This window comes from Rhincodon typus, chromosome 29 (assembly GCF_021869965.1).
Source record: "Rhincodon typus isolate 14 chromosome 29, sRhiTyp1.1, whole genome shotgun sequence".
Taxonomy (NCBI): domain Eukaryota; kingdom Metazoa; phylum Chordata; class Chondrichthyes; order Orectolobiformes; family Rhincodontidae; genus Rhincodon; species Rhincodon typus.
The window spans coordinates 22,251,825-22,263,517 of NC_063360.1; positions in this window are offsets into that span (position 1 = coordinate 22,251,825).

The window sequence follows — 11,693 nt, forward strand, 5'->3', positions numbered from 1 at the left end:
GAAACGTCTGCTTTCCTGCTCCTCTGATGCTGCTTGGCCTGCTGTGTTCATCCAGCTCTACACCTTGTTATCTCAGATTCTCCAGCATCTGCAGTTCCTACTATCTCTTGTAGATAGGGCACACTGCTTCTCCTGAGCGTTGGTGGTGGAGGGAATGAATGTTTTTGGATGAGGTGCTAATCAAGTGGGCTGCTTTGTCCTGGATGGTGTCAAACTTCTTGAGTGTTGTTGGGGCTGCACTCATCAGGCAACTGGTGAGTATTCCATCACACTCCTAACTTGTGCCTTGTAGATGGTGGACATGCTTTGGGGAGTCAGGAGGTGAGTTACTGTTACTTGTTCTGTAGCTATTGATAAAAGTACTCTTGCAGTATGCTAAATATATCCATTCTTTTCACAGAGGATGTGTAATGGAGATTTATAAAGAAATAACCTATGTTTCTATTGCAATCCTCATTGTTTATTCAACAGGATCGCCATCTGTTTCACTATGTAGATTATTCTATTATTAAAACTCAACTATTCAATTTATCTCAAAATTATCAAGCACTTTTTGAAATGTTTGCCAGATTTTGTCCATTTCCTTCTCAACTGCAGACTAGCATTAACAATAACACCTTTCTAAATAATAAGTAATTATTTTCTCCTTCCTTCACATGCCAGATGATTTAACTTATATATTTGTATGGTTGCTCTTTGTCCAGTTTTATACAGTCAAGTGCAAACTCCAAATCTGTCCTCTGTCTGGTACCTGACACATTTAAGTCCAATATTTTTAACTTAAAGCCGTTTATTTTCTGTTCTCTATCCGTTTTCCTATTCTACGTGCACCTTACACCAAGATATGCCATTTTCAAAGGACAAGTGAGTCAAACAGGTTTGCAAACTGTTGTCAGTCAGTATTATCAAATGCTGGTGTTCCAACCCTCAGTCTAAGAACAGGAGAGTGGAGGTGAGTTTGTGATTCCTGCATGGTGAAGGTGAAGTTTGGAATGCAAGAGATTTGTTGTAGACACAGAATTTCCAATTGCTACTCAGATTGATATTATTGTTGGGTACAGTACAGCATGTCAGAGCTTGCGAAGAAGGGGTGGCATGGTGGCTCGGTGGCTCAGTGGCTCAGTGGTTAGCACTGCTGCCTCACAGTACCAGGAGCCTAGGTTTAATTCCAGCCTCGGGTGACTGCCTGTGACATTCTCCCCGTGTTCTGTGTGGGTTTCCTCCCAGAGTCCAAAGATGTGCAGGCCAGGTAGGTTGGCTATGCTAAATTGCCCATTTTGTTTAGGGTGGGAAATGCAGGGATAGGTTCGAAGGTGAGTTTGTGAGGGATGCTCTTCGGAGGGTCAGTGTGGATTTATTGGGCTGAATGGCCTGCTTCCACACTGTAGGGATTCTATGATTCCCTAAGTATTTATGATCTCTTTGGAGTGTTGCTGACTGGACCAGCATTTAATGCCTATCCTGATTGCCCTTGAGAAGATGATGGAGCCACCTTCTCGAACCACTGCAATCCATGTGATGTAAGTTCACTCACAGGAAGGAAGTTCCAGGATTTTGATCCAGTGACAGTGAAGGAACATTCACATAGTTCCAGGTTAGGATGGAGTATGGTTTGGAGGGAAAGGTGCAGGCAGAGGTGATTTCTTGCACCTGCTACCCTTGTCCTGTTGTGCTTTTGGACAGTGCTGTCAGAGGAAGCTTGGTTAGTTGTTGCAACCTGATGATCATCAGGAAAATGTAGATATTTTTAATCAACTTGTTCAGATGTTTAAGGTTCTTGCGAATATTTGTAGCTCAGGTTGTGGATGAGGTTGTTGGCTTGCTCACCGAGCTGTCTGGTTACTGTACAGATGTTTCATCACCATGTTAAGTAACTTCATCAGTGCAGCCTCCAATGAAACGATGTTGTTCTACTCTGCTTGGTATTTATAATCCAGTCTGTTAAGTTGAGTTGTGTCATTTCCGGTTCTGTTCTGCGTGGGTTTGTAAATGGGGTCTAATTCCACATGTTTGTTTGTTACATTACAGGTTGAAAACCAGGCCTCTAGGAATTCTACGCGTGTCTGTAGTTGGCTTGAGCTAGAATGATCACATTGTCCCAGTTAAATTGATGGCCTTCATTGTCCAAGTGCACTGAGTTGAGGAAAAGTATATCCTGTCGTTTTGCTGCTAGCCGGTGTTCGTGCATCCTGATGGCTATTTTCCTTCTGGTCTGGCTGATTTAATGTTTGTTGCAATCATTGCAAGGTATTTTGTAAGCTGCATTGGTCCTGCATGTCATGGGTATGGAGTCTTTGGACCTTGTTTGTCATAGTGTGGTGTGGGTTTGTGTCCTGCCATTATTCTTAGGAATCTCAGTTGTTGGGATATCCGTTGTTAGCAAATTGTTGTTGTTAACTTCATCCACAGGTGCCTATTAGATAGACAACGCCAAGAGGACACAGTACGCCCCAATAAACTGGCCATACTAACCTATGTCAGGAACATATCAGAACTGACAATGAGACTCCTACAACCACTAGGAATCATGGTGGCACACAAACCCACAGCCACACTACGACAAACACTCACAAGGTCCAAAGACCCCATACCCATGACATGCAGGACCAACGTAGTTTACAGAATACCTTGCAATGGCTGCAACAAACATTACATCAGCCAGACCAGAAGGAAACTAGCCATCAGGATATATGAACACCAGCTAGCAGCAAAATGACATGATGAACAACCCCTCATCTCAGTGCACTTGGACAATGAATCAATTTAACTGGGACAACGTGACCATCCTAGCTCAAGCCAACCACAGACATGCACAGGAATTCCAAGAGGACAGGTTTTCAACCCATAATGCAATCAACAAACATGTGGAATTAGACGCCACATACAGACTATTGCAGAACAGAACCAGAATCACAATGCAACTTAGCAGACCAGATCAAATAAATACCAAGTGGAGTAGAATAACATCACCTCATCGGAGGCAACACTGATGATGTTACCTAGCATGGTGACGAAACGTCTGTACGATAACCAGCCAGCTCAGCGAGCAAGCCAACAACCCTGTATTATGTCACACCTCTGGAGCAGCCAGGACTTGAACCTGGGACTCCTGATTCGATGGACAGACACTGCCACTGTGCCCTACAGTCTTGTAAGGGAAATGTATGCATGTATAAAATTACAGATACATTTCTTCAATTATTGACCAATGGATAGTGATCCTCTTGATATTCTGAAGGAGAAACCTCTGAGCAAGGGGTCTAATGAACCTATCTCCAAGCAAAGACTGATCTTATGACTGTATTCTGTGTCTGGCCTGGTAGAGAGACTGAAATTATGATATCCAGTACTCATGAGCTCCATTAGTTGTTGAATATTTTTCTGACATGTTCAACAGCTAATTTATATGGGCTAGAATCTGGAAGCATCCAAATCAACTCCAAAAGGTGGAACCCATCCATTATAAAGGCAATAGTCATATTAGAACATTTATGGTAGCCAATGATGCTTGTGCAAGTAGGTAAATCTCACTCTGCCCTGATATTCCTATCTCTAATGCATAAAATTGTCCAGGGTCATGCCTCTCCTTTTAATAATTTATTGTAACTCTGATAAATTTACAAACATGGTATCCTGCCCCTTTTTAATTTAAATCAGTATCATATTCACAAGCTCACAAAGAACAATACAAATCACATCGATGTCAAAAATTATCACAATAAAATCCCTCCCCAAAGCTGTGCCTTCCTTCATATTTTCATAATTCCATGAATAATCTGTTAAAATATGAAGGTAGTTTTGATGGGGAAGAACTTGGTTACAACAGGCCAGTTTCTCTTCAATCAAAAGGTTTGTCTGGATTTGCATTTGCAAGGAATGGCTCCAAATATGTAGGTCTGTAGGTGTATTTACAGTTCTACAGTTTGTAGACATATTTATTGTGTGGTCAGCTGTCTTGACTAGTGTATTGAAAAGTCAGTGAGTGTGTGTATGTGAAGTTTTCCTTGTGGAATGTTGAAAGGCAGAATTTGTCCAATTTCTGAAAATTGCCCACCACAATTTTTGCTTTTGTCTTTTTGGCTTCTTTTCAGAGCGCATTCCATTTTTACTGAAGGACCAATTACGGGGCATAATCCTCAAATAACTGAGACTGAGTCTTCAGATGATCTATCATTGTTAACCACATGTCGTGATTCCTGCTAAGCCATGGCATGATGCAGTAAGTTTCACTGTCAGTTTTTAAAGTCAAATGCGTTCTTGCTGAAGGACTGGATTCAGTGTAATTTAGGTGAAACAAATTAAATGTACCAAACTGGTCATCTTGTTTTACATTTCTCCATCAGAATCTTGTTTAATGGTTTCATGATATATCAGCATTACCTTAGTGAAAAGAATGTGAAGGTTGAAGATATGTTTATAGCTTGCAATTTTAGTCCTACACTCTGATAACCATAATTTAAACTTGCCTGGAAGTGCTAAAACAGAACCCTGCAGGTTTACCACACAAGTGCTGATTAGTCATAAGTTTCATTCCACTCACCCACTGCTCTGTTAGATGAATTTCCAGAATAAATGTTGATGGAGCACTGGTGAAGTTTTGACAAAGTCTTGCCAGAAACCCACCCATGTATATCAAAAGTCCCCTTCAAAAGTTCAACAAGTGAACAGTAAAAGATGGCATACCTCTAAAGTAGCATTAGAAATTGTCAGTAATAACTTGGTTACTCTCAGCTAGCTAGAAAGTGTTAGGAAATGGGATTTAGTGAAATGTCATGCATGAGTCCAGATAGGCAATATAAGTGTCAACTATCCCTTTGATAATCCCCTAGGTGGCTATTACAAGCTCATGTTTCAATTCCTTTACCAAGATGGTGTTGTGCATTAAACGAAAGCTGGCATTTCTAGTCAAGACCTCCATCTTGCCAAACTTAAAAGTGTCCTTTGCTCCAAGAGCTTAGAACTAATTTTAAATAAGTTGGTATAAGGAGCAAAATGTAACAATGACTTTAATATTGATTTACTTCTTTACACTGTCAGCAAAATCTACTGCTAAGTAATTACTAAATCTTAGCTTTAATCTAATGACAAGCTAAACTTTCATTCATGCAAGTTAAGTAACTAGACTGCTGGAAAAAGAACCAGCATCAACATTAAATACTTCCAAGTAAATCTATTCCTGCTTGGAAATTAGGGTGAATTTTCTTCATTATTGCACATATAAAGTGTCACTACGCATGCCTCAATGGAATATGACTGTAGTAATGCAATACATTAACATATATGCATATAGCTCCTCTAATATTGTTACATGTCCCAGTTTACTTCACAGGTCTGTTGACAGACAAAATTTGACACTCAGACTAAGGTATTATTGGGTTAATTAACCAAAAGCTTGGTCACTGATGTAGGTCTTAAGGAGGATCATATGGGCATGAATGAGTGGTAGAAAGGTGGAGATGTTTAAGAACAGAATTCCAGGCAACTGAAGAGAAAACTGCATGTGATGAACCAAACAAAAGCAGAGACATTCAAGAAGCCTGTATGTGGTGGAGCACAGTTATCTGAGGGTTGTAAGGCTGGAAGAGATTGCAGAATTAGTGAGGCACAAGGCCATGAGAGAATTTAAAATCAAGAATACTTAACTGGGTGCCCATCTATTTCCATTTCTCACACTAGTCATCCTAGTGGCTGGTGTAAATTACACTTCTAAATTAATTTCATTGCTGAATTACAGTAAAATCACACTCAGTCAAACTAAAAGGAACTTGTCTAGAATTTTGTTTAAATGGAGCTTCAAGATAACTAAGGTATCCCCCATGTAAACTGATGATCACTACAAATGTGCTGTATGTGAAAAAAAATGAAAACACAGTGATGCAGTAATTATGTGAAAAATGTCTTTATTTTTCAATTTGTTCACACCTTATAATGGACTGACTTTATACAGTAAAATACATTGACAGATGTTGGGTATTAGGTCTGAAAAATGCAGGAATCCTTTTTCCGCTGAGTGCCATGTCTACATGTGACTGATACAGTTCACCATAATATTGAAGCAGTCTGTACTTTTGTACTGTTGTGTGAAATCCTGAAGCATCTCTATGCATTTTGTGGCTTCAGCTAAGGGAACAGACACAAAGGTGGGCAGGTATGCATCATACACTTCACGGTCATCATCTCCTCGGACTCCTCATATAAAGAAAATATGGTATCTACATTTGCCTCATCTGTCAGTTTCACCTTGTCTCTAATTGATTGCAGTTTTAACTGTTTCTCGGGTTTAACCACACTTGAGGTGTTTGAACCTTCTTTCACAGACAATTTTTGATATTTTCTCAATGTCAGATGATGACTTTTCCATGATGTCAGGCACTAACTAAGCTGAACTTTGCTCTGATTGGTTGGCATTGTCATATGACAAACATGCACAAATTCAGCTAACGCAGGGCTACCAGTCTGGAATTTTGACTTAACGTGAGCATTCTTCTATTGGGTTTCCCATTCTGACAGTAGAAATGGTGATTGACTTTGCTACAACCAGTTTCTAAATTTGACTCATCATCATTTCACTGTATGTACAATGTTTCCATTGGAAATATTATTGACAGTGCCAAAATCTTCTTAGAATATTTTGAATTTACAAAGTGAGAAGACTTTTATTCCAGGAATTTGAGCTGGATTCAAATCAACTTCAAAGATATAGTAGTGGTACATAAATTGATATATAAATTTAAATAGCTATAAAATTGGCATTTCTTGTGAGGAATATCATGTGCTGACAATGCATATTGGATAAGTGGGTTTGGAGGTTAATGCGTGGAAAATTTTGCAGGGTTGCAGTCCACTTTGTACATTTTGAATATGCATTCTTGACACCCATACCTCAGATAAAATTCATTCTCTAGAATGTCATCTTAGATTTCTGGCAATATTTGTTTGGGGAAAGCTTTGCATTGTTGAATTCTCCTTCAACACAGGATCTTGAACAGTAAGAGAAGTATTTCACAACTCACAATATACATCAGGTCAGGCAGACTTATATTCCACATTTATGATATTCTTTTGAAACCCCTGACACCTATTAGAGGGGTAATAGTCATCTCTGAGCTGAATTTTGCTTCTTCCTTCAATACAAGCACTGCATCACAAAAGGAATTAATTATGAAATCCACCAAGATACTTCAATAATGTCATAATGCATCATTTAGCATTAAATTGCCTTTATAGATATCACATTAAATTTTGACTGCTTTCAAATGTAAACTTTTATTTGCACATTCTATTAATTTAATCCTGTACACAGAAATAAATACAAAAGATACCAGCTGTACAGACTGTAATTGCTGATTACTATGTGATCAATTATAGGGATCAAAAGTAATTAAAGTTTGATTTGCATGTTATCCTGCAGTTAGTGTCTCCAAATGCATTGACCATTGCCATTTGCTGTGATGGGAATCTGAATCTACCATTGAAGTAAGTCCCGATCTCAGAAGAATGATATTACTGTATAGATAAAGAGCTAACGTACCTGAAAGCGAATACATATTATCTGTTGCAGAGATAGTAGGAACTGCCGATGCTGGAGAATCTGAGACAACAAGGTGTAGAGCTGGATGAACACAGCAGGCCAAGCAGGCCAACATATTATCTATGTTTAATGATGGTCATAAATCAAAGCATTTTCTCCCTTGTAGTTGATAACATAACCTGAAATTCTACAAGGGGTAAACGTGTAAACGTAATCACTGCTGCGCACTTGTTAATTATTCTTACTTTTAATCTCTGTATTGGCAACAATGGGCACTTTGCATTCACTGCTGCTAAGAAAATGTAGGCAATTGGGCATTTGTATACAGTCGACAGTCTTTTACTTGTCAAGACCTCGACTTCAGTCTGAAAGTTAACCATTAGTAATAAGTACGATTTTGCAACGCGTCAAGACCTGACTTATGCAATATCTGTCTCTAAACCGGAGGAAAATGTGTCTGCATTCACTTCATACTTGTGCCAGATGGTTTAAGTAATTGTGCAATGTTTTATTTTCTCCAATTTATTACTTTTGTTAAATCTCAAAAGGCAAATTGGTACTGGACCAATTAAAAGAATAGGCAGAACTCTACTAGTCATTATCTCCGGTCGTGCGTTTGCAAAGGAGAAGCTCCTGATATTAATATTCATGATCATTGACAATGACTTGGAAGTCTCTTTTGGATGTGATCGATTGCTTTTCAGCAATGAAATCGCATTACTTGTAGTGGCTCGAAACAATAAAATTCCCTTTGATTTCTGTCCTTCAGGTAAATATCGTGTTAATCTTCTCACATGAACTTCCAGGAAATAGAAATAAATCCAGCATCACTCGCGATTTAAGGTAACATTGAAAACACGCCTTAGGTTCTTTGACGAGTAAGATGTTACATATATTCACGGGTTATCACTTCTTCGCTAAGTTGCTACTATGGTAACACGTTCCTTTTTGTTATATTTTTTACTGAGTTTATTCTTTCCAAACTTCGTGTCTGGGAATAATTGAAAACACGTCACAACAAACAGAGAAGTGAAAGCGAGAGTAAAGGGCAAGGAAAAGAAAGAATGAGACGGAGGGAGAAAGAGAGAGGAAGATAGAGTGAGGCAACGCGAAGGAAGAGAGGAAGGGAAAGAGAGAGGACACTACAGAGGGAAGACAAGAGGGAAAGCAAATTAGTGCTGGAGGCGAGATGGAGAGAGATGGAAGGTGGGAGGGATTGCTGGAGGGAGAGTTTTAGAGGAATGGAGGCCGGAAGAGATTGAGGGAGGAAGAGACCTGAGGGAGGGATGAAAGGGAGGGAGGGATGAAAGGGAGGGAGAGACTGAGGGACAGATTAGGGGGGTGTTGAACGGAGAGATTGGAGGGAGGGAGAGATACGAGGAGGGAGGGAAAGATTTCTGAATAGAAAGATTTGAGGTAGGGAAGAAGGGAAAGATTTGAGGCAGGGATGAAGGAGAGAAATTGAGGGAAGAGCGAGAAATTGTAGATGGAGAGATTGTGGAGGGAAAGGTAGAAACAGGAAGAACTTGCCGGAGGCAGAGATTTGAGAGGGGCAGAGATCGAGGGAGAGGTAGAGAAAGTTGGAAGAGATAGATGGAGGGAGGAAGAGATGGGAGAAACAAAGAAAGGATGGAAGTGAAAGATGGATGGAGGGAGTGGAAGTATGGGAACAGATAAGAGAGAGAGCGCTGTCGGCAGCTGCAGGGGGTACGGGCAACAATAAGTGGTAGCAGAGGGAGGGAGGGAGGCTGGAGGCTGGGTTCGGGGTTAAAATGGGAGGAGACCGGGGCGGAGCGAGAGTAGCCTGACAGGCGAATCACGCGAAGGCGGATTTCACATGTCGCTGAAAAACTGGGCGAGAATTTGGGGCTGCAATTGAAGAGTGAGTGAGTCAGTACCTAGCTCATCATCCCTAATATCAACTGAGCAAACAAACCAGCGCGGGAGAGACTGGCTGAGTAACTGCTTTCTTGTTTGTCCATTTCTTAACCCTCCCTCCCTCCACCTCAACATTGTTACATGAGGTCACCCTGCAAATATCAACCATGAGAGGTAAGGCACTGATTTGGGGAGGTAGTGGTGGCGGGGTTGGGAGCGGAAGGACGATTTTTAAAAATAAACTTTTTAAAAATAAAATGTTTGCTGCTTTCAATTCTGTGTGTCCAAGGGGAGTTTGCAGTATATTAAGGTTGTCAAACTGAAGGGATTTTGTTAACGCCAGTCTGTGTCGTTAGCTCGTATTCTCTGTAGCATGTAGTAACGCCTGAATTTGAAGTTCCGACATTTAGTCCACAGCTCCTCCTCTGAGGATGAGTCTTGATTGTTTTTATTTTCTTACTCGGTGTGTGGAGCGAGCAGTATGCTGTCAGCTTCTGACATTTTCAGTAAACTGTCTTTTCTAGCCCTCTTGCATTTTGCTCAGCCGCGATCCAGTCTATATATTTTGTTTGCGTGTGTGTAAATGTTTGTCAACTGTAAATCCTTCTGTTGCACTGTGTATTCAGGGGTTCTCACTGAGTGGTGTTACATTGCCTTGCATCCTGCAGTCTAGTCGCATGGTTTGTTCAGTGCTAATTTCCAGATTTTTATTTGAGCGAAATGGGCTATGAGGTTCGCATGTCAAATTTAATATAAAAGCTGTGGGTTGTAATTTTGTCTCATCAGCAGGAACGATGCCAGTTGGTGATTTGTTTTGATCTGGAACTTTGTTGCTGTGCCTGTAGGTGTGCACATTCCGTGCAGTTTTCTGTAACATCTTTCTTTCCTGTAGCTCAGATGCCTGTGCACTTTGCTGCGGCGTATTTTTGCACGGGTTTATTTAAAATGATTATTTCAGTGTGTGCACTGCATCAAGGCAGGCAGTGTGCTGATCAGCTGCCAGACCACAAGAGCGTCCCAGTGACCTAGATCTGTCAGAGCGGATCAGTCCGAGAGAGGGAGGGGGAACCGGGCTGGGGGTCGTTAAGTGCTTCTGTGTATCTCAGTCCTTGTGTGTACTGAACAATGATGTAAACAATCAGGACAGACAAAGGAAAACAACACACCTACATACTGTAACTAATTTGCCTATTGTAGCCTTTAATGTAGAACATATGAATGCAAGTTCAAGGAGTTTGCATCTTCAATTTCTCCAACTATTTATTCAAAATAAGATTGATTAATACAGAACATGGTGAGCTTTAATAATTAAACTGCTGGTTTTATAAGGGGTCTAACACCAGCCATAGGGCTTTATGTCTCTGTCATAGGAGTTTACAGTCAAACTTCAAACTTTGTCTCTATTCAGGGGAGGAGGGAAAAGCTTGCCACAAATATAATTGATGTTACATACACTTCTCAGTCAAATATTTAACAAGGTTTGATTTCACAGGTTAAAACTGACCATAAGAAATTCATGACTTTCAAAAAAAAGTTTAAAAAACTTATGCAAATCTGAAACAAAAGTCAGAAAATAAGAAAGTGAGCTTAATTAGAATCTGAAAAGTTATCTTGGTTTTTTGTCCCAAATACCAACTGACCCTGTTCGGCGGTTCCCATTACTTCTGTATTTTTAATGAAAACAAAGTTGGTTATGTTCAACATAAAATGTGTGGACTTCTTTTGGGAATACTCTAAGAATTTTGAAGGAAATTTTTGCTGTTTATATAGTTAGTATGATCTTTGCATGTTGTGTAGTCACATGATTTAAGTTTAATGACATCTGATATAAAATGGAGAAAATTAATAGAATGAAGAAGCAGAGGTTTTTGTAGGTAACAGTGCATTGTCTGAGCACCATAGAGCTACATTTGACCATTGTATGTATGAATTTTCCTATCAGTTCTAATGAATCACCAACTATATCAGAATATTGGGAGTTGCAAAATAAAAGATGCTGCATGGTTAGTGATTTTAAGAGAATGCCTGTTCATAATCCTTTTCTGGGGAGGCAGATGGAGCCCTGTTGGTTTTAACTCCATCTGACATGCAATAGGTGTGAATCAAATCTAAATGTTAAGAGAAGGAAAAGCTCTAATTAGATTTCCGGGAGTAAAGGCCTCAAGCTACTTTCAGATAACTATTTAGAGATAGTAGGAACTGCCGATGCTGGAGAATCTGAGATAACACTGTGTAGAGCTGGATGAACACAGCAGGCCAAGCAGCATCAGAGGAGCAGGAAAGC